A 25,025-nucleotide genomic window follows, 5' to 3' on the forward strand; every position below is an offset into this window, starting at 1 on the left:
CCTGGTTCTATTTTCTACTTTATTTTGTACTATGTACTGTGTGTCACATGTGACACGGATTGTGTTTGACTATTTACTATTGACTCTTGAGCTTACTTATGATGAGCATTTACCATTGAGACTCTCTGTCATGTGATTTGTCTATTTAGTATTATCTATGATTGTTGATTCATGAATCATGATTGAAACCTGCAGGCTGCAGCCTGCAACCTTTGAAGTTAAAGTTTGACATTTGAACTTTGTAGTTTGTACATATTCAGCATACACCATGGCTCATTTCTTTCTTGCATTGTTTTTATCTAGGATTGAAGTTTGAAACTTTGAGTTTGAAGTTTGAACATGGATGACTGCCTTGGCATATTTGGCATTTGCTATCCCATGGGCCATGGGCCCATTATGCATAGATGATAGTACATACTTATTACTAAATCCTGATACATCATACAAGCATGCATATATTCAACATATTATCATTTTATCAATGCTATCAATGATCCCATATATTCTGGCATATAAATATCATATATGGTATTGATTTTTCACATGCCAAGATGGGAAAGTTTGAAACGCGTTTCAAACTTCTGGGAAAGGTTTGAAACGTTTCCAAAACGTTTCAAACGCGTTTTTGAAACGCGTTTTTGAAACGTGTCGCTACTATGCTTATGTGCAGTTGATCTCCTCATAAAGTGCCTCATCTCATCGGACCATCTTCGCAAGCCTTCGTGAGCCAGGGGACATGATCCCTTCCTTGGTAGGCATTTGGTGCCTTTGTGGGTGTGTGAAAGATTGTTTCACCATCCTGTTCTCCCTCCTGGGATTGAGACATGTTTCTCCCTAGTTCCTGCCTTGGGGGCTTGAGCAACGGTGGGTAGGAAAAGGGAGGCAGAGGCAGACAGGCGACTGCCTACACACAGAGCAGGCAGAGGTGCGAAGACAGAGGCGCGCAAGTCTTGTACAAAGAGAGAGAGAGAGAGAGCTGAGTATTCAATGTATGCAAAATGTACAAAAAGGTGTACAAGTCTTGTAGCCATAGGCTGCCTCATGAAAAGGTCTACCTTACCTAGTCTAAACCCTAATCTATGACTCAGCCCATGGAGGACTGAATGAATCACAATGAACCATGCAAATGCCTTAAATAGGCCCTGGAAGATTGGGTGGACTGGCAGACCTGTCGGTCAGATCCTTGGACCCATAAATCATATTAGCTGCAGCTGACACCAGATCCTCTCCATCATTGCTGGCCGACAGCCCTTCTGGTCCATTCCACCACCTCTTCCTTGCCCATGAAGTTGCAGAGCTCCTAATCTAGTTCTAATCTGTTCTTTATCTTTTGTCGACACAGATTAATACACCATGTCATCATTCCATATCATAAATATGAAAAGGCTTATACACAAGAAGAGCCACTCTAGAAATTATCGAATAGGTCAATGCAAACTAATATGCCATATCATACACATGAATAGGCGCTTCTCCTTGTTGAGATAATTCCATACATCTTAAACCAGATTCTCTTCCATGCTTTATGCATACGTGTATACGAAGTTTTCATTATAAAAGCAGTGTTGATGCAACTATGCTCTCGTCAAGAATATGAAGAGCATCAAGCCCAATACAGATGGGGAAAGGAAGAACGTGAAGCCTGGTACAGACAAGAAGATGAACATTACCAACGGGCATGTAGTTCAGCTGGTAGAACAGTCAGGTCAGAGAGTGGACCCAGGTTCGGTATCTGAGGACTACCCGACGGCAGTATGGTTGAGGCTGGGTGCAAATTTGACCGCTCAGATGATTTCAGACGCAGCTTCTCCGGTCAAATGCACAAAAGAAAAAGAAGAAGAGGAGGAGGAGGAGCATGAGGCCCAACTCTAACGAAAAAGTTATCAAACAACTTAGAGAAGTTAACAAGTCAGTTGGCATCATGTGTGGTGAAATTGGCAAATACCACACTGGATTCACCAAGTTGAGATTCAATTAGACCCTATGCATTTTGGAGTTGCCTCTGGAGGATGCTATGTAAGAAGGCCAGCTGAGGGCGCAGTTGCCAGAGCAAGAAGGCCAACAATTATCCGAGGACCTTTAAGTGTGTTTCTCCGAATCAAGTATGGAGGCAGATGAGATAAGTGTTGCAGAAGTTCCAATGGAATGCAAGCCTGAGAGTTTGGAGCACAGCCTACAAATGGACGGGATCAGAAGTGGAGCAAAGGTGCATTATGTGCCCCAATGCTCCAAGTTTAGCAAAAGGGGATGTCACGTGCATCCGGATGCACATGGACTTGATCCTAAGCTGCAGCTGCCTAAAAGGTAGAGTCCAAGGCGAGATATGGCAGCGTTCTTGACACCCGGACAAGTGGGTACCAAGCGGCCATGGTCAAGCCCAATGTGGATAGCATATACATCACTTTATTGGGTTGTGGGTCAGTCCTACAAGACGACCAGCTCACAGATGCCTATTTAAAGGCAGGTCAGTCAAGGTCATTCACATAGTCTGCAGTGCAAGTTCCCCAGGCAGCAGATGGGGTTTCTGGATCAGTGGAGTCCATCTTCCAAGAGGGTAAATTCCTTGCTCAAGTGGAGGACTACACCAGAGATTATGCATTGTAGCAGGTTTGCACAGCATACATAAAAACCTGAGTTTGGATCTATACCTTTATTGTATATATTCATGTTTTAACAATAAACACTAGATTAGGTCTACCTTGTCTTGTCAATTGTGCACCTGCAGTTCACGTAACTATGCATGTGATTAGCATTAATCAGCTTGCTTAATTAGCATTAATCAAGTTCAGCTTTTTGCTGTCATGTTGCTCACCCTCTTGCAGGTTATTGATATAATGATGTGAAAGTACAACGTTGAGACTTTCTAAATCAAATACCTCACTCTGCTCTCACAAAAACCAAGCCAAGTAATGTTCTAATCTGCAAAAACTATTGCTTGATTTTATGGGCCCTGGAGATGCTCCTGTTTGCTGCAAGTTTCAGGCTGATTCTGGACTCCCACTTGCTCCTCCTTGCTCTCGAATCTCCACCTAGTGCATCCCTACATGTTTGCGCACTTAGTGCCCTAGTCCCTTTGTCAAATATGGTCTGTAGCTCTCCTAAGCTAAGCTGCTGTACATGGCTTCAGTAGTCATGCCACATGCATCTGAGGCCTGATGCATGTGGCATTAGTCTTCTCAAAATGCACAAGAAGGCTGTAAGACTACAGAATTGTTGAAATATACAAGTGAATAGGGTGTGTGTGGGAACAAGCTCTTGGATAGAGGCTGTAAAAGAGGAGATGTAATTGTGAAAGAACCTGTGAAAAGGTTAGAAGAATCTACTGGGAGAGAATAAAGGGTAGCATGAGGGAATTTAGGAGTGTGGAGATATTCTGGGAGATATTCAGGGAAAAGAGAAGAGGTGGAGAGAATCAGGCAAAAGGTGGAGATATTCTGGGAGTGAATCATGGAGAAATCAATGGGATTAGATGCTTGATGTAAACTCTATAAATTGAGGCATAGCCCTAATGAGAATTTGCTGGTTTTTGAGTATCCATGCCTACATTAATCTATGTGCTAATTATTCACTAATTACGTCTTAATCACTTGCTAATCACTTTGTTAATTATGTTGATTCTAGTGTTTGATCCACCATAGGTCATCATTTTGCTCAAATTTCAACATGGTATCAGAGCCATGCCTAGAATCAACCAGATTTATGAGCCCGTTAGTGAATTAATTAGGATTAGTAGGTAATTAGCAAAAAAAATCAATTTTTAGTGAGTTCTTCATCTTCCCCTTCACCCCCAGCCAGTGGAGGGTCTCTAGCACCTTGCACACACAAAATTAGGGCACAAGCTTTATACACAAGCTAGCTAACATCTTTACCTTCAAGCTCAGCAAGACGGCGTAGCAAACCGCGCAGAAACGAAGCAGATTTTACGTTTTTGGCCGGCGCGTTTTTTCTGAAGGGAACTGCAGATTTCTCCTTGCTCCAATCAAATTGCTTCAATTCCTCCTAGCCCAAGGGGTAATCAAGCATGCTCTACAAGCTGGTGAAGACAGAAATCAATTTCATCAAGTCTACAGAGAGATCCAAGCTCTTCATCAAATCTGCAGGTGACTTTGGTAAAACAGAGATTAAGCTTTCATTATTTGGTCAAATCTTGTGTTTCTTGGCTTAATCCTCTACTAGACTCATTGCTATTGATGCCTTTGAAAGCATTTGAGCTCATTTGAAGTGGAAGGTACCAGATCTGGACTCCCCGCATACTCTATTTTCTGCACACAAAACAGAGCATTAATTTGCTAATCAGTGATTAATCAGTGCTAATCACTGTACTTTGGTGCAATTGAGGGTTCAAATTAACCATTAGGTATCTGATACAGATCCCTATAACTTCAGATTGCAAATCGGAGTTGGTTTGATACTCCAACCATCCCGTACAAATTGGTTACCCTTAATTTAATGTAATTTCTGGTGATTTTATGCTGATAAAATTATTGTAATCATCTATTAAACACCAGATTGAGTTGTAAAAGGGTAGACACTGCCCTTGAATCTTGAATTTGGATCAAGAGGTAAGACCCCCTTCACATCACCATGAATTCAGCACAGGAAATAGCCAAATTTAATGGGGAACAGTTTTATACATGGCAAACAAAAACCATGTATTTGCTGATGAGGAAAAATCTGTGGAGATTAGTTGAAGGGAGAGATGAATGAGGAGAAAATGAGTGGAAGAGTAGGAATGAAAAAGCATTGGGACTTATTGCACTCAGTTTAAATGATGAGATCATTCATCATATCACAGGGATACAGTGGGCAAAAGATGCATGGGATGAACTCAATAAATTATTTGGTACACAAGCAAAAAATTCCAAGATAAATCTATTAATGCAATTCTACAAACTGGACATGAAGGAAAGTGAACCTTTAATCACACACTTGAACAAATATAAAAGCATTAAGCAACAGCTGGCAGCTATTGGCAAAAAGGTAGAAGATGATGAAGCATTAGCTGTACTTTTGAAGAGTGTGGACAAAGGAGATTATGAAAACATTGTAGCAACACTAAAGAATGTACCTGAACTGAAGATACACGAGATAGAAGCAGCTCTACTAGAGCAAGAGAGCAGAGGCAAAGAGAAGAAAGGGCTCGACTCAACAGCAGGAGAGGAAAAAGCATTCTTCACCCGAGGAGGATTCTCTCGAGGACGAGGACGAGGAAGAGGCAGAGTAGGAGGGAGGACCTTCACTTGCCACAAATGTGGAAAGCCAGGACACATGGCGAGAGACTACTACAGCAAACCCAGTGAAGAAGGAACGACATCGGCAAATTTCATGGAGGCTCCAAGGGAAGTGGAGTCGGATCATCTTTTCTGAGAGAGAGAGAGAGAGAGAGAGAGAGACCTCACAACCCAATGTAACCTGCCCCAACAAAGTAAAACCACCTCTGAGCCACCGATGATGTAGGCCAAGTGGTAGATGTATGTGTGAGCACTTTAGTCAAGGTCATGGGCACTTATAGTAGCCTTGGACACATAGAGAGAGAGAGTGTCAAGGACTATGGAGTTTAGGGACTTGAGGCACTGGTCGCGGGCTATCAAGTAAGAGGGAAACTTGATACAGGGTCTAGGTGTGCTAGGATTATTCACTTGAGGGGAGGTGTTGAAATATACAAGTGAATAGGGTGTGTGTGGGAACAAGCTCTTGGATAGAGGCTGTAAAAGAGGAGATGTAATTGTGAAAGAATCCGTGAAAAGGTTAGAAGAATCTACTGGGAGAGAATAAAGAGTAGCATGAAGGAATTTAGGAGTGTGGAGATATTCTGGGAGATATTCAGGGAAAAGAGAAGAGGTGGAGAGAATCAGACAAAAGGTGGAGATATTCTGGGAGTGAATCATGGAGAAATCAATGGGATTAGATGCTTGATGTAAACTCTATAAATTGAGGCATAGCCCTAATGAGAATTTGCTGGTTTTTGAGTATCCATGCCTACATTAATCTATGTGCTAATTATTCACTAATTACGTCTTAATCACTTGCTAATCACTTTGTTAATTATGTTGATTCTAGTGTTTGATCCACCATAGCTTATCATTTTGCTCAAATTTCAACAAGAATCAAGCCAAAGTCAGCATTGTTACCATGCAAGGAAGGTCGGTTTAGGAGAAAAGGCAGCAGAAACATGACTCTAAACCACTTTTCTTTTAAAGAGAGAGATGAAGGTTGTTGAGCATGCAGGAGTGCATGAGGGAGAGGTGGGGAAATTTATATGTCCAAGAAAATTAGCCAAACTCTTTGCCCAAAAAGCACCCATGCAAGCGGGTAGATGGAGCTCACCTTTTGTAGAAGCAGCACCCCAGCAAGCGGCAACTCCTTGGTGCCAAAAATGAGAAGTAAGAGAAAAGGAAGAGAGAGAACGGAATTGTAAAGCATCAGCTCAATCGAAGAGAGACCATCCTCTGCAGCTGACCTTTCCACCAAGACCAAATATGCAGTCTGCCATCGTTCAAAATGGTTAGATATAGCACAAAAAAGCATCCCAAAAAAAGGTGTTAAATTATCGTGTGTGTTGCCAATCACACAAGAAAACCTGGAAAGCAACCGATGTTAAAGCCAAAGTGTATCCCATTAGGTCAAACGAGAAGTCTCCCAAGGCAGCAATGATTACTCCAAGACCAGTCAAGAGGACAGAAAGAGAAACCTGCACCAAATACAAGGAAAAAGATGGCCCTATGAGTAGATGTCACACACTTTTTTTTTTCCAAGAGAAGGTCCTTCATTAGTCATAAAAAAGAAACGTTCACAGAAAAGTGAACTACAAAATCAGCCCCAAGAGCAGCTTGCTATGTACTGTTAGCCTTTGGCCTCTGGGAAGTCCTAGTGTGAACAAGTCCTACACAAGGGCACTTTTTACCTTGTGCTGGCAAGGGTTTTTTGCTCGTGTGAACACACTTCAGACTGTTAGGCCTTTTAGGCCTTGGGACAGGTGTAAGTGTCTTTTCACTTACTTACACCTTGGTCCTTGTACTTTCAGATCATTATCTATTGAGTACTTTTCCACCATCAAGCTCTCTTTCACATTTTCTCTGTTCAAGCTTGCTCTCTGCGTGTGTGTGCAAGAGTGCTCCAACTCCATCCAACATTGGTAGCTTCCAGCTCTCAGCCTCACCTGCACATTGCGCCCACTATTTCCCCCACACACTCTCAAATCAGCTCGCGCCCCCCTTCTATCTCAGCTCGAACCTGCAAAACATGCCGTACAACATCAAAACCCTGCCGTACAGCCCTTCAGCCCTCTGCCATACAGCCTACAGACCCTGTTTTAGGGTTTGCAAGCTTTCCCGTACTCTGCAGCAGGTGGCCGTATAGTAGCAGCTCTGCCATACAGCACGTACAGCACTGTACTGGCCGTAAATTGCAGGTCGCACTCGCCTTCTACACCAGCCCGCGTCATCTGCTACCTGCGCGTGCCTCCACAGCAGCCTGCATGTTGCATTTGTGCTGCACGTGTTCTCTTGCAGTAGCTTGCGGCCTCCCATTCCCGAAAGTTTCAAAATCGGACAAAATTCTCTGCTAAAATTTGGGGGTTTTCGACAATGACCTTAAATTTGCAGCATTCTGCCTATTTGGAACACATTTCATTGGGATTACAGCACATTTGAGTGTAAAATTGGGGATTTTGGGCAGAAATTGACAGGTTTACAGGTACATTTACAGGGATTTACAAGTTCCAAGTGCTTTTCCTTGACATTCAGGCATTTCCCCCAATTTTTCCAGGTTCCGAACAAGTGTTTTTTCCGACATTTGGGCCTTTCCCCCAAATCTTTACATGTTTTCACAGTTTCCAGCTGCAGGATTACAGGATTACAGTGTTTTATGTACACATTTGTGGTTTAGCTCAGTGCATGTACACATTTGGGGCTACATTACAGTGTATGTATTACGTTGTGGTTCCCATTATCAGGATTTTCTGATTACGTGTCAGACAGTTTGCTGTATTGGGCTCGTATTGCCTAGCATTGTGGTCCAGTATTTGCTCCATTCACAGGTGCTTTGGTCAATGCATGTATAGCAGACTTGTGGCATTTTGACTCTATTGCAGACGTGCTCGAGTCATATTTTGACCTCTTGTCTGTCTCAGTTTACTGTTGTAAAAGAACCACTGACCTCTTTGGCATGTTGTCCGTTGAGGATAAGTTGGATGGCACCAACTATCCGATGTGGTCGTACATGATGAAACATGTACTTGTGGCAACGAATGTATGGCCGTATGTTAGTGTGGCACTGAGGAGCGCCCACCTTCACCTCCTACTACTCCGGTTGACAGTGAGATTCTTCTCGTTCACCCAGTAGATGGGATGCAGGCGATGCCCAGGCTCGTGTGTTGATAGCACTCTCGTACAAGAGGCATATCATTCCGCATATACGTTCATGCACACATCAGCCAGAGGTGCATGGGATACGCTTGCCACTTGGTACTCAGGTCGTAATGATGCTCGTGTACCTTACTTGCGAAAGAAGCTAGAGTCCGATCACATGCTTGAGGGTGACTCTATTGATAAATATCTCACTCGTGTTAAAAGTTCTATGGGAGCAGCTCATCAACATTGATGAGGTCTTGTCACACAGTTATCTTGTTTCTACAATACTTCATGGCTTGCCTGAGTCCTATCAGTCTTTTGGCACCACATTGAGGTTGTTGGCAAACAACAATGCAAATGCATTTACTTTTGATGACCTTGTGGGGCTTTTGCTCAGCAAAGAACAGTCCAGGACAAATAGGTCATCTATGTTGGCCGTGGATCAAGCAATGGCTGCTTCTAATCGAGGCAGAGGTAAATCTAGGGCTAGTTCATCTAGTGCTAAGCATAAGGGCGTCCAGATCCACCTAAGCCTAAGGAGGAGAAGATTGAAAAGAAGAAGTAATGTAACTACTATAGGAAATCAAGACATGTCATTGAAGATTGCAGGAAGAGGATTAACAGTGAGAAGAAGAAAAAGCAGCAAGGTTTGCCTGCTATACAAGTGACACCAAAGAAGAGACAAATCTGTGGCACATGATGGGTATGCATTGACTGTGACTCATATGCTCATATCGTCCTCATCAGATCTCATCCACTCGCATTTACCCATATCCACATCTCATCGCATCACATTCATTCACATCTCATCCATTCAGACCATATCACATTCACTCACGTCACATCTCATTCAGACCACATCACATTCACTCACATCACATCTTATTCAGACCATATCACATTCATTCACAACATATCTCATTCACACCACATCACATTCATTCACATCTATCCCGATTCACATGACATCACATCCATTCACATCCCATACCATTCATTCTCATCTCGATTCACAAGCGATCACATTCATTCACATCTATCCCGATTCACATAACATCAGCCTGCCTATCCCCTACAAGGCAGGTCATGGATCAACCTCCTAGCTGATTACCCTTCCCACTCTAGGCATTCACAGGGCAGACCAATTCTTGCCTGCCCTTTGACTCCTGCCCACGCTATTGCCAAGCCAGCCCTGCCCTGTTATTCATATCCACAATAGTGTTTATTAACTGGATCACACACTCACGCTGTTTCTTTGCTTCACCAGCTGTATGCCAGCACTCCAGGAGTCATCCCCACTGCCATCAAAAGCTGAATATATCTCTGGCTCAGTATCTACACCAAGATCCAGATTTCTGGAGATGGTGCTGGACCTGAACGCCTCAATCCACTTGATATAAGAAAAATGCTGAAGTAGACAACCATGCATCTATGGCTTCGATGCATGCATATGCTAAAAGGGCCATTATATGCAATGATGAATCCAGGTGTATTACATACAACTCAAGATGCCCCGCCTTTCCATGATTTGATCTGAACAATTTTCACACCTCTCATGCATGATGCATACCCTTTGCGACTCTCTAAAAATAGGCTAGTATGTGCTCCAAAACTGACTGTTCTGAGGAGATATATATAACACCTACAAAAGGTAATACCTCGGTAGAAGGTTTTGCCTTGCCGTAAAAGAAGCCAGTGACAAGCACAGCTGAAACACCTTACCAAGGTAGATCAATACAGCAGTTGAGACTTGCTGCAAAAACCGACTTGCGTCAGGGTGTGAATAGAGGGTGAAGAATAATTCATAGATATAGAGTTCACGATTTAGACCATATCAAACCTGTAGAATCAGGAGAGTCATGGAGTGTGGATATTGCAGAAGGACTGCCTTGTTGATGAAAACCATTGCCATAGAAGCGATTCCATAAGCAAATGCTGCAAAGAGGCTGTTTGGGAGAAGTGAGTGAAGACCAAAAAAGACTATAACTCAATAAAACACCAGAAAATATTCTCAATATCCCTCACATCAGGAGGCAAACAGAATGCAAGATGGACGCATTCAAGGAGAATTGCTAGCATGCAGACAAAGAAACCATCAAACACTGCTTCTTATCCCCAATGTTCACCTCAGTTTGAGGGGTGTGTGCACAGAGATGTAGTGCTGAGCATCCCAGGATGAGGCATATGCAGTAATTCTCAAATGCCGTGTTGCAAAAGGTAAGAAGTTGTGCGTGCACGTGCATATCCAGGGTTTTGGTGGGTACCTGCGTTTGGAGTTGATGTCATGTCCTTGAGGTGGATGTGTCTTCAAAGATTGTGGATCTGCAGAGAGATGCATCTTCCCTGCTTCAGGGTCCTGGGCAACCCCTTTGAACTGCATGCTCTTGGCGGCTACAAAGCAACAATCAATGTTTTAGATCTGTTCCACGGCCCAACAAGATGAATGATTATGTATAACGTTTGAATTTCAAGGAAGCAATCATAGAGCGGGCCATGACTAGAAGTGCATTGGATGCCGTAGAGTGGGCATGGCAGAGCTCACAAGAACTGAGAAAGAGGGGGCAGAAGCTTTAGTTAGCGTGTGTGATGGGGTGGAGCGACAAGGGAAACGTGTTGATTGGGGTGGGCCGTGCTGGGTCGTGTTGGCTTACATGGTGAAAGCTTGAGCTTTGAGCAGCAGCAGGCGCAGCGCCTCCCTCTCCCTGCGCTCGAAGATAATCATGGCCCCATTTGGAGCGCGGTATTATGCCTATCAAGCAGGAAACACAGTGTTGGTTGAGAACGTGGGCCAGCTGTACGTCCACATCAGCTCCATGTCATTGGCCTCATGGCCACATCAGCTGCCACGTAATGCTGGGTCCGATGATTTGTACCAGGCTCTGATGCTCTGCAGCTCTGTGGCTTGTTTGTCTTTACCCTTGAGTCAGAAAAGAAAAGATGCTGCTGTTCTTGTAAGGTGAACACCAAATTTGACCAAATTCCCTCCGCACAACTTTACAGCATACTTATTATTATTCAATTTGCCAGGGCAAAAAGTGCCGCACTTGCCAGGCTAGAAAAACAGTATTTTTCAATCAATCAAAAATAAGGACAAAACTATCCAGTTTTTGTTTCCAAAATCGGTCCGTATTTCTTTTCGTATTAATTAATTAGTTGAGAAGAAAAAACCTTAGAGAGGTGCAAATATGGGTCCAAAAAAACGTTTGCAGCGAAATATATCTGATCGAGAGAGAGAGACGAAATCTTGTAAGCCTTAGCTACACTAAGGTTTCTAATTAATTAACCGGGCTGGTAGGCCTGTTTAATTAATTAACAGACACTAGCCTGATATGGATGATATCTCATTTGCATGGGGCCTTTGTTCAAAATTTTCTAAAGAAATTTTTTCTTCAAGAGAAACACATCACATGAAAACGCACACAATGATTTTTTTCTTTTTTTTAAAAAAAAATTGCACAACTAATTCCTAGTTGATGAGAGGACTCCTCTCAAGGCCCCACATGCTCTTTTACAAACACCACACCCCACACACAAAGGGGCAACATTACAATGATTTTTTTCTTTCGAATTCAAGTCACATTGTTACATGTGACCCACATATTGTCAAAAATCTATTGCCAAGGAAATAATTGAAAAAAGGTCTCAACCATATAATCTCAAGACCTTATAAGCCATTGATATATCATGTGTTAGTCTAAATTAAGTACTTAACTTGAAAAAATAATTATGAAAAATGAAAAATGCTAGAATCCCAATTTAAACTTTTTATCACCAATAAAATAAATAATCTCAATTCTCATTTTCAAGAGAATAATTATTTTTTGACCAAAATGGAAGTAAGAATTGAGTTGAATTATTTACTCAATAACTTCTTTATTAGTGGTTTGGATAAGGCTCCAAATAACCCTGCCTTTATTTATAAAAAATGCATCTTGACAAGGGCAAAATAGAGATTTAATGGCAAATATTTTATTAGAACTTACATGTCAAGATTATTTTATTATATCGCATGACATGGTAAAACTAATCCCAACCATTGATATCAATCACTCAATGCTTTCTTTTCTTATGGGCATCTTTAAATTCCATAAGAATGATTTTAGATGGCTCACTAACACATCTTCATGTATATTCGTAGAAATCACAAATTTATGTGCTAGCTTAATGAGTACATATGTGGAACTAATAAAGGTAATGAGAGTTTAATCAACACATATTTCTCACCAATCACATCAAAGTTCAAACGCATTAGATCATTGAGTCCACTCTTAAATTTAGTCTTAACTTACCCACAAACATCTTAAGAGCATATTTGGTTGACATTAAAAAATGATGCAAATACATCCCTCATCATGGGGACAAAGGCCTGTGGGAATCCTTAAAAATATGATTTCTTGGGCTTTTCAATATAAGAAGGAAAAAATCATTACATTTTGAAGTAGTCCACAAAAATGTAATGAATAAAAAATTCTTTACATTTTTAAGCATTCCGCAAAAATGCATGGAAGGATCATGGAGTAACATAGCAGCAAGAAATTTGACCTTTTCTTTACAAAATGTCATTGAATTAAATCTATGGATCATAGACAATGTGTATGTTAAACTTGGGACCCATATTAAAAGATAATGTTATGGTATCCCCATGGATTTTACATATTCACCTCTTTGGTGTAACGTCTCCATATTTTACTTTGAATACTTATTTTACATATTCACCTCTTTGGTGTAACGTCTCCATATTTTACTTTGAATACTTATTTTATAAAAAAACTCACCAAAATGCAAAGATGGGATATTTTACAAATGTTTATGTAGAGGACACTCCAACCATGAGGCAAGTATATGACTGCTATGTTGTGGAGCAATATCCTAGGCCGAGCAGAGTAGTATATTAGAAAATGCATTTATACAATGGATAACCTAAGCATGTACACTTACACTCCATTCGCAACTTTGTGGAGAAATACCCTAGGCTGAGTGAAATAATATACTTAAAAATACCCCAGGCCAAGCAAAGTAGTATATTAGAAAATACATTTATACAATGGATAACATAAGCATGTACACTTACACTCCATTCACAACTTTGTGGAGCAATACCCTAGGCTGAGTGGAATAATATACTAGAAAATACATTTTACAATGGATAACATAAGGATGTACACTTACACTCCATTCACAACTTTGTGTAGAACACTAGATACTTGAAAATAGACTTTACAAATTTGTAGCAATAGGTTCAAGCCATTTACATCCCATGACATTCATATTTGGAAGTTATATGATAAATCAGCCCTTGTTATGAACCTAATAGATATACGATACTAAAAGTTCCCAATTACACTAATATTACTCATAATCACCACTTATAGCTTACCTTTGTGATAAGCTCACCAAGAATTTAAAACTCTCTTGTCCATGGAACAACTCTATAATTATTCGTTGCATTGTTGCAATATATTGGTAAAGCATACATCACATCTACAATGTAATGAAAACACCTTACTTATGGGATGTACTTCTTGAAGTAGGGTTGCATCAATAATGCTATGTGATTCCAAAGAATCCTAAGACCTTTAAGGTACACATTAGAAATGTTTAGAACATTTCCACTCAGGCTGGATGGCACCTTATGCATAACTAAGTGTCTCATAACTACTTTTATGAATACCTTTGTCTTGATGTAGGAAAGTTGCCTAACCCCAAGGCCAATGCTTACTTCCTAGAGCCTGCATAAGCTTGCTCAACTAGGAGACTTGAAATTGAATGTCTAGCCTTGTAATACATAGATAGATGAGGCATCCAATAGCCTGATAAAATGATGCATCAAATGGTTCACCTTCATCTTGGAGACTAAGGCTAGCACCTACCTAGTGTAGAGCAATACGCTTAAAGTCTTTTAAGGCTAAACTTTGTAAGCAGCCTCTATATCTACTTTGATTTCAACATCACAATACCATCATCATGATAAACTGTATGCTCAAATAATAATGCAATGAGCCCAAATCTATCATCTCAAATGATACATGGGGAATTTAGCCTTGAGGGTTGAGATCTTCTCCTCAATAGGGCCTGTGAGTAGCATTTTATCAATGTATAAAATGATGACCAAAAAATAATATTTACTCCTCTTTATACAGAGGGTATTCTCAGTTGGATTGTTGTAAAAACTATTTGCAACCAAGTATGTGTTTATCTTTATATAGAGGGTATTCTCAGTTGGATTGTTGTAAAAACTATTTGCAACCAAGTATGTGTTTATCTTCTCATACCATGCTCTAGGAACCTGCTTAATACTATATAAAGATTTTCTTAACCTATATACTTTAGATTCCTGCCCCTTCTTAACAAAACCATGAGAATGAGAAAAATAAACCTTCTCATACAATTCACCATTTAAGAAGGAAGTCTTGATATCCCCAACTAATTCCAATCGTGATGCACTGCCAATGCAATAATACACTTGATCACATTCATATGAGGGGTGGGTGCAAAGGTCTCATCATAATCTATGCCCTTCTCTCGAGCATAACTCCTTACAACAAGCCTTACCTTAGCGATCACAATGCTACATCAGCATTATGCTTAAGCTTATAACCCACTTTGGTCGCCACTGGCCTTTTATCATAAGGCAAATCTGCTAAATACCAAGTGTCATTTATGAGGATTGAGTCGTACTCATCCTGCATGGCCACATCCAATGAACATTTTCCTATGCTTCCTCAAAGGAAACAAGTTCTTCTTCATTGCATATACTAGCAATGAGAACACGATCTACAAAAGAATAAGATACATGATGAGAACCTACACGTGTCATGTGTTGTCTTGCAATGTCTGTACCAACCATTTTGGCATACTCTTAGACGTATGTATGGTTGCTCTTTACTTATGCATTGCATCATTGATAATTGCCTCATCAAAGACTGGTATGTGTATTGAAATTCTAGCTGATTTACAGCCTATGAGTTGATTTGTAACACTTTTGGAGCATTCATTTGCTCCACATATGGCTACCCGACATTGTAGAAAGCTAGGAGTGTATCAAAGATGTTATGTAAGCATACATTTTTCTTTTTTGCTTTAAAGCATGGGTTGAACTGAGCTCTCAACAAAGACAACATATATACTCACCAAAATATGCTTTGTGGGTCGAATGATAGAGTCTATGACCTTTGCTTTCTAAGTTGTATCCCATAGCCATTTATATGGTAGTGATGTGTAGGCGTACGCTAATAATGGACCGGAATACTTTTTGCCTCTTTAGGAGGCTTTTTCACTCAAGCATATGTACGCACTCTTATGAGTGTGTACATATGCTTGAGTGAGTCTACTTTGAGTATTGTGCTTTCACCTATCTCTCCTTGCTTGCTGTATCTATTGTTGAGATATCGAGCTCATCTAGTGAGGCGGTGGACACTGATGACCCGCCTGGGGGATAGACCCCACACTTACACCACTGGCATGGTTGGTAAGATCATGGTTGGGTGATATGTGGCCAATGGGATGACAGGCTGTGTGACAGCATAGTTATAGCGCCAGCTCATTTAGTTGGGTTCACACTATAGAGAACCCTAGTATGTATTTGGTTGAGTACCTTTTCATATAGAGTGTACTCTTATCTTTGTATATGGTGTGTTGATGAGTGTTGTGTGAAGAAGAAGAAGATTTTTAGCCTTTCACCTTGTGTGTTCTCTTTTAGGGTTTTGTGAGTGTGTGTGTGCTTGCAAGAGCTCAAGCTCTCTTCTCTCCTGCATCTTTTCATGGTAGCCTGGTTCATGCTAAGGGCTGAGCTGCAAGCAAGAGAAGCACAGGAAGCGGTACGAGGGTAAGAGCTTCATCTACTCTTCCCTATTTGTGTTGGCGACTACACCCTTGTCGGGAGCTCTACGGGAGGCACCGGCAAACGATCTCTGATTGAGGAGCTTTCTTCGCGGGAATAAAGTTATAAGACAACTATTCCGTCCTATTGGACAAATTTTGCGGGCCGGAAACGCGTTTCGGGCGCGTTAGGACCTCCGTTTTTCAGAAAGCAGGCGATTTCGAGCACTGCGAGTAAGTCATTGATTCTATGCAGAACTCTGTTTTAAGAACTGCAGGAAGACAGATTGGTTATGCAGACATTGTGTGTGCTGCAAGGAGGTCAACAGTTTGCCATTGGGTGTATGTATGCACATTGAGGTCACTGGTTGTGACATTTGAGTGTAGTACAGCAGTACCGCTGCAGAAAATACAACAGTTTGTGCATGATAAACCAGAGTGCTGTTTCTGGTAAATTTGTGTGTCTGGAAAGATGTCAAATGATGGCATAAACCATATTGTTGCTGAGAAGCTTGATAAGAACAACTTCCATGCTTGGAGGTTCAGGTTAATAAATTTCTTGATGGGAAAGGGTTACTGGGACTACATAGAAGGTGAGCGGCATGAAGAGGCACCGGAGATACCGGAGATCAATCCGACTGTTGCAGATGTGAAAGAGTTCAAGGATTGGAACCAAGGAGCCACAAAAGTTATGTATTGGCTCTCTATCAGTATACAGGACACCATGATTGGGCACATACAGGATGCCAAGTCCCCCAAGGAGACGTGGGACACCTTGGTAAAACTCTATGAAATGAATACCAAGGCACGAAAGATACAGTTGAAGAATGAACTTCATATTGTGGAGAAAAAGAGTATGTCTGTGAATGACTATGCATTGAAGATCAAGGGTATTGTGGAATCCCTTGCATCTATTGGCGTTTTAGTAGATGATGATGATAAGGTGGAAGTCTGTCTACGTGGTCTCGAGCCACAATACAAGGCGTTCAAGACGTCTATTAGACTCGGGAAAACATTCCCAATTCACAGATTTGGTGTCTATGTTGATTATAGAAGAGAAGAGCTTGGGTGAAGAACAACAGTCTTTACAAAACAAAAACAATTCAGAGCAACAGGCCTTCTACACAAGTTCAGGAAGAGGACGAGGTAGAGGAGGCCGTGGACGCGGCCAAGGAGGTGGCCGAATAGGTAATCAGAATTATGGCCAGCAGCAACAACAACAACAGTCCCAGAATTCACAACAACAACAACAACACGTAGGTGGAAGAGGCCAATTCAGAGGCAGGGGGAGTCAAAGAGGTCGTGGAAATTGGCAAAGGCAGTATAATGATACACGTGGATGCTTTTATTGTGGTAAGCCTGGACATGTGCAGGCAGATTGTCTCATAAGAAGCAGGCTGACATACAAAATGGAAAATTGCAGCAAAACAACTATGCATCCTTGAGCAGAAACAATGAGGATAATGAAAGGTTGTTTGTTATACAGCATGTCGTTAATGCCATGTCTGAAAATGTCGAAGCAGCACATAAAGATGATGTATAGTACGTTGATTCAGGTGCTTCAAACCACATGACAAGTCATGGGGAGTGGTTCAACGGGATGAAAAACCTTGAAAGACCAGGCTTTGTGGAAACAGGGGATGATACTACTCATCCAATTGCCCATGTTGGAGATGTGCCATTGTTTATGCAGGATGGCAAAGTGAAGTACCTTGCAGATGTACTTCATGTTCTGAACATAACAAAGAATCTGATTTCAGTTGGCCAGATGATTGAGCAGGTTTTGCAGGTTCGTCGGTTTAACCCTGATGGTTATTATGTTGAAGACTTTAAAGACAAGTGCAGGTTGGTTGTTGCAAAAGGCAACAGAAAGGGCAGAATGTTTACATTGAATGTAAACATGCCTGAAGTGAGTGCTGCGATGTTTGCAAATGGTTCAGGAATTGTTGCAGACACAGACATCTGGCATAAAAGAATTGGACATGTGAATGTGCAGAGAATGAAGTCTATGCAGACTAAAGGAATTGTGACAAGGCTGCCAAAGTTTAAAGTTGAAGGTATGCAGAAAATATGTGAAGCATGCCAATTTGGAAAGCAAACAAAGCATGTATTTCCACATGACAGAAATGTGAGCAAAAATGCACTAGATGTTGTGCATTCAGATATATGGGGTCCTACGAAGACCATGTCTATGGGAGGCTGCAGGTATTATGTGACATTTATTGATGACCACACAAGGAAAGTGTGGGTATACTTCATGAAGGAGAAGAGTGAGGTGTTCACTCATTTTTAGAATTTCAGAGTTATGGTTGAAAAGCAAACAGGGAAACATGTAAAGTGCCTAAGGTCAGATGGAGGGGGAGAGTACTTCTCCACTGGGTTCTCTAAATTTTTGAAGAAGAATGGTATTCAGAGACAGTTTACATGCAGATACACTCCGCAGCAAAATGGAGTTGCTAAGCGGAAAAACAGACACATTGCTGAGATTGCGCGAGCATTGATGGTGGGAGAGAAGAATATGCCGCATAGCTATTGGGCTGAGGCTGTTTCTACAGCAGTTTAAATCATGAACAGGACTCCAACTGCAGCCATACATGATGTAACTCCAGAGGAGAGTTTTACTGGCAGAAAACCTGATTTGTCTCATCTGAAAGTCTTTGGATGCATTGCATATGTGCATGTGCCAGATGAGCTGAGAACTAAGCTGGATCCAAAAGCTGAAAAATGTGTGTTTATTGGGTATTCCCTTGAGAAAAAGGGATACAGGTGTTATAACCCTGCTACACGTGAGTTGAGGGTAAGCAGGGATGTTGTTTTTGATGAGATGATCAACTGGTATGCTGCTGAAAAAGGAGCTGTTGGGGCTGATGTGAGTGGAAATGTGGTTGCACAGAATGCAAGTCAGCAATCATAGTCTTTGAGTGGACCAGGAGAGTCCTCATCTAGTGGTTCAGTTGATAAACCATGGAGTGGCAGGTTGCGTCGTAATACCAGTCCTGCAAATGTGATAGTATATCATATAAAGGCAAAGAGAAAGTGATTGAGCCCCTTAGTATGCTTGACATTTCTACAGGGCATTCATGTTGATGAAGAGTCTAGTGGCTCAGAGATGAGCCTTGATGAGGATCTTGGGATACCAGCTATGAGAACACCTGGTGTGAAGAAGGCTATGGAAGCCATGAATGCAAAGCTGCGAAGATCTGGGAGAGTGAAGAATCCTGTGCAGAGGTTTACCTATGATGGTTATGTGGCACATCACTATGCATACATGGCAAAAGTTGTACAGGTTGTAGAGCCCACATGCATTGATGAGGCTGTTGGAAATGTGTGTTAGGAGAAAGCTATGGATGAGGAGATGGATGCACTATATGGAAATGAGACTTGGAATTTAGTGCAATTGCCTGAAGGCAAGAAAGCCATTGGATGCAAGTGGGTATACAAAGTAAAACATGACAGTGATGGAAGTATAAGCAGGTACAAGGCTAGATTGGTAGCCAAAGGATATGCGCAGACATATGGCATTGATTATGAGAAAACTTTCAGCCCAGTTTTGCCAAGATGGCAACAGCGAGAGTTGTGATAGTAGTGGCTACGTCAAAGCAATGGTCTTTACATCAGATGGATGTAAAGAATGCATTCTTGCATTGGGATTTGCAGGAAGAGGTGTATATGTTGCAGCCACATGGTTATGAGGATGTGAGTCATTCCGGGCATGTTTGCAGGTTGAAGAAAGCCTTGTATGGCTTAAAACAAGCACCAAGAGCATGGTCTGACAAGATTTTTGAATATCTTATCACTATTGGCTTTCATGTAGCCAATTCAGATTTCTCGCTATATGTGAGACACATTGATAGAGGGGTTGTGCTTGTTGTCATCTATGTAGATCACTTGATCATTACGGGGGACCATGATGTAGAGATCTTTGATGTAAAGATCTTGCTTAGACATAAGTTTGAGATGAAGGATCTGGGGGAGCTCAGATATTTCTTGGGCATTGAGGTGATTAGGTCACCACATGGTATTGGATTACTGCACAGACAGTATGGCTTGGACATGTTGTCCAAATATGGTATGACAGGCTGTAAGCCTATCTCAGTGCCATTAGATTAGAATGGCAAGTTGAGTGCAGATTGAGGAGAGATTTTGGAGGATCCTACTATGTATAGGTGCATAGTAGGAAGCTTGATCTACATGACGATCACCAAGCCAAATTTGAGCTATGCTGTTGGGTTGGTGAGTCAGTTTATGCAGGTTCCTCGGAAGTCGCATTTGGATGCATTGAGACGCATACTGAGGTATGTGAGGTCTACTTTGCATTGTGGACTATTTTATGAAACTGGGAAAGAGATATGTGTACATGGGTACGCAGATGCTGATTGGGCTAGTAGTATCTTAGATAGAAGATCTACTAGTGGCTTCATGTTTTCTTTGGGGAGTGCTATTGTGACTTGGAGCAGCAAGAAGCAACCTACGGTTGCTCTATCCAATACAGAGACCGAGTACAAAGGTGTTGCTATGGCAGCATGTGAGGTAGCTTGGTTGAGAAAGCTACTTGCAGATTTGGTTTTATTAGTGGATAGACAAGTTGTCATTTTCTGTGACAACATTAGCAGTATATAGTTGGTCAGGAATCCAGTTTTTCATGTTCGCACGAAGCATATAGAGGTCCACTACCATTTTGTCAGAGAGAAGGTTTTGGCAGGAGACGTTGACCTTGTTTATGTCAGCACACACACAGGATCAGGTCGCTGACATCTTCACCAAAGCATTGGGTACAGAGAAGATCCGCAGATTTAGGGCTTCCTTTGGTGTACATGAGATGGAGTTGAGCTCAAGGGGGAGTGTTGAGATATCGAGCTCATCTAGTGAGGCGGTGGACACTGATGACCCGCCTGGGGGATAGACCCCACACTTACACCACTGGCATGGTTGGTGAGATCATGGTTGGGTGATATGCGGCCAGTGGGATGATAGGCCAGTGGTGAGATCATGGTTGGGTGATATGCGGCCAGTGGGATGACAGGCTGTGTGACTGGCATAGTTATAGCGCCAGCTCATTTAGTTGGGTTCACACTATAGAGAACCCTAGTATGTATTTGGTTGAGTACCTTTTCATATAGTGTGTACTCTTATCTTTGTATATGGTGTGTTGAGTGTTGTGTGAAGAAGATTTTCAGCCTCTCACCTTGTATATGGTGTGTTGAGTGTTGTGTGAAGAAGATTTTCAGCCTCTCACCTTGTATATGGTGTGTTGAGTGTTGTGTGAAGAAGAAGAAGATTTTCAGCCTCTCACCTTGTGTACTCTCTTTTAGGGTTTTGTGAGTGTGTGTGTGTGCTTGCAAGAGCTCAAGCTCTCTTCTCCCCTGCATCTTTTCAGTGTGTGTTGCTACTTTGATCTCCACTCCCATAATTGGTACCAATGCAAGTTTTCTTGGCTCTCACCCCCTTATCATCTTCTCCTCAAGATGCTCTTTTAATTGTCTTAAATTAAGCTATCCTCTTAAGTGGAGAAGGTATATCCTATAGTGTGTTGTTAACAACATTTTTACGTATTTTGGATTGTTGTGGATGCATTTCAAGGCTCATTTGTATGCTATAAGGTTTTTGTAGGCATCCCAAGGGAGTATCAATTCGAATTATTTTTGTTTGATTTTGGGTATTCTTCACAACAAAAGCAGCATTTGGTGTGCAGCTAGGGTCGTCGTCATCTTTGACATCTTCGAGCTCATTTTCAATAGCTTCAATAGCATCATCATCTGTCATCTTTGACATCACATTTTTGAGCTTAACTTCGATAGCTTCAACATCATCGTCACCCGTCATCTTTAAGCTCATCTTCAATAGCTTCAATAGCATTGTCACTCGTCATCGTTGACATTGCATCTTTAAGTTCATCTTCAATAGCTTTAATAGAATCGTCATCGTCAACATTATCATTAATTTTTACACTCTTGCTAAGCATCATTTCCACATTCTACACTATAATTTTTCATACACTTTTTAGGTTTTCCATCATCATAGTGATCTACTGATAGCCGTATTGGGGTTGTATTCAGTGGGCATTAATAGTACCTTTTTGTTGAGGATAAACTCGACAAGACTAACTACCCATATGATGCACCATATATAGGTTGCCAAAAGGGCTTTATAATGGCATTGAGGCATGCCTTGTCTTGCTAGCACAACATTATAGTATAGGTACTTTGGATGATGATGATATATGTTCTAATGTAACTAGGACATTCCCCTCTGTGCCTTCCATGAAGAGGCACATGCATTAGTGGCATTTTCAATGAAACTGAGCATTATTCCTCATATTCGCTTATGTAAAACTACAAAGCATGCTTGGGATACATTCCTAGGTGCATAGCGAGATATGAGTGACCTACTTGCATAAGCAGCTAGAGTCCAAGCATATGAATGATGGAGATTTAATGGATGAGTTCCTCATAAGGATTAAAGATCTCAGGGAGGAGCAGCTGGCATGTATTGATGAGGCCTATCTGGATAGTTCTTTGGTGTCTACAGTTCTTACAGCTCTACCGGATTCATGCTAGGGTTTTGCATCTACACTTCGTCTCATGATGAAGGGTATTGTAGTGCTCTTGTAAGAAGAGCAATCTCTGCAAAATCAAAGTAGTATAGGTGTGGGAGATTAGGCATTTTCCTATCAATCAAAAAGGTAAAGGTAAAGCTTTTTCTCAGGACTGCTATATAAACCAAAGGTAGAATTACCCCAGTCTTTTAGTTGATAAGCCTAAGAAGAAAGGTAAATGCAACTACTATTGGAAGCCAGGCAATTACATCAATGAATGCAGAAAAAGGCTAAAGAAGGAGAAGAACAAAGAGTCAGGCATGGTTGTGGCTGATGCAAGAAGGCATCAACAAACTATGCATAGGATGATTGTGCATTGTAGTTATGATCCTTCTTTTCATGATGTATGCAGTGACAGATAAGCATGTCTAGTACTTTGATAGTGGTGCTAGCAAGTACATTACTTCTTAACGTGATTTATTTTCCTCACTTGAGTTTGTTTCTCAAGGAGGAGGAGCCACATGTGTAAACAACTCCTTGTAAAAAGAAGTTGGTAAGGTTGTTCTCTCACTATTGTAAATGGTAGGATAATCACTCTCTCAAAAGTCTTGTTAGTGCCAAGCATGTCAATCTCTCCATTACTAGGGCAGGCCTAGTGAGATCAGATTTGTTGATGTGACAGATGTACAGCTTATGACCGAAGTGATGGAGACATCACCACCATGATATCTGGTGCTCTAAACCATGGGCTTTATAGGTTAGACATTTATGAGATATTGACATATAAAGCTTGTTTAGTTTTACTACCACACATGCTATCAATGATGCAGAGCTATGGCATGCCCGCTTTGGTCCCTTGAATTTTGATAGTTTATTGCACCTTAAAAGGCAAGAGATGGTGTCAGAGTTGCCAAAGCTTAAGAACCCTATCATCAAAAAACATGTATGTGAGGGGTGCATTATGGGCAAGATGCAACGGGTATCATTCTTAAAAGATAGACTAGTTAGGATACATTTGTTCATTCTAATCTAGCGGGTTTGTATGCTCTCAAGCTTATTTATCTTGTGTGTTTATTATTGCAACCCTAACCCTTATTCCAATAATTGGTATCAGATCTAGCTTCCTTGACACTTGATTTAGTAGTGTGCCTCCCTCCTCATGACCCTATTTTTCTATCTCTGATTGAGATACCTTACTAGGAGAAGTGTAAAAATTACAGCAATGTGATGATGAGCTATGGTGGATCAAATGCTAGAATCAACATCTCCATGCTTACATTAAGCTATTAGTTAATTACTCACTAATCATGTCTTAATTATCATCGAATCACTTTGTTAATGATGTTGATTCTAGCATTTGATCCACCATAGCTCATCACATTGCTGATAATAAAAAACTAGCAAATTCTCATTAGGCCAATGGCTCAATTTATAGAGTTTACATCCAAGCATCTAATCCCACTGATTTCTCCTTGATTCACTCCACCTCTTTTGCTTGATTCTCTCCACCTCTCCCAGAATATCTCCACACTTCCTAGATCTTCTCATGCTATCCTTTAATCTCTCCCAGTAGATTCTTCTCACTTTTTCATAAGTTCTCTCACATTGGAGAAGGGGTCCATGAATGAACATTTAACAAATTTACAAGTCTCGAGAGAGCAACTTCTGAATATTGATGAAGTTATTCTTGAAAAGGACAGCTGCAAAAAAAAATGTTTCTGTGAGTCCTTATAGTGATTAAGATTTAGCAACCAAGAATAATGACAAGAATTTCCAGCGGAAGACTGATTCTAAGAAAAATTATGAGGCTAGCATTATGTGGTAGTGATGTGTGTGAACACACTTAGGACCGCCGAGGCACTTTTCTTCTCATTGGGAGATTTTTTCCACCCACGCGTATGTACACCCTCTTATCTACTCATTCTGGGCTGTGTACTTATCTTTTTATAGAGTTTACAATCAAGCATCTAATCCCACTGATTTCTCCTTGATTCACTCCACCTCTTTTGCTTGATTCTTCAGTTTTTCAGTCTGCAGGTCTGAGAAAAGAAGGGGCAGCCACCATTGAAGCTTCATTGCTTCATATCTCCAGTTGGGCCTCTTAAGGGGCACTAAGGCTTGACTCGTGGCTTCATTGGCTCCCTATTGAGCCCCCCTTCACCCTCCCTTGTGCCACGTGGGCTGTAGGCCATCAAGGAGCAGCAGCGCAGATTGCGCCAGCCTTAGAGGCTGTGACTTGGCTCCATTTGGCTTGGTATTGTTGTCTCAATCTTAGACTCTCATAGAAAGGGAATAAATGTCATTTCTTAAGATCAAGGTGT

At 41.3% G+C, this 25,025-nt stretch overlaps 1 pseudogene across 1 annotated transcript in view; it reads right to left on the minus strand.

The window, feature by feature from the left end:
* Positions 1–11,240, minus strand: part of LOC147604019 (UDP-galactose/UDP-glucose transporter 7-like) — a 30,724-nt pseudogene extending 19,484 nt beyond the window's left edge. Inside the window, exons 1-6 of the transcript XR_015265395.1 lie at positions 11,003–11,240; positions 10,616–10,742; positions 10,192–10,297; positions 10,010–10,104; positions 6,581–6,691; positions 6,328–6,486 (exon numbers count right to left, since the gene is read on the minus strand). The product of XR_015265395.1 is annotated as a UDP-galactose/UDP-glucose transporter 7-like (transcript). The remainder of the gene's footprint in view (positions 1–6,327; positions 6,487–6,580; positions 6,692–10,009; positions 10,105–10,191; positions 10,298–10,615; positions 10,743–11,002) is intronic.
* Between the last annotated feature and the right edge of the window lie 13,785 nt (positions 11,241–25,025).

The sequence above is a fragment of the Cibotium barometz genome, chromosome 62 (assembly GCF_041138505.1).
Source record: "Cibotium barometz isolate CiBa-2024 chromosome 62, ASM4113850v1, whole genome shotgun sequence".
NCBI classification, from domain to species: Eukaryota; Viridiplantae; Streptophyta; class Polypodiopsida; order Cyatheales; family Cibotiaceae; genus Cibotium; species Cibotium barometz.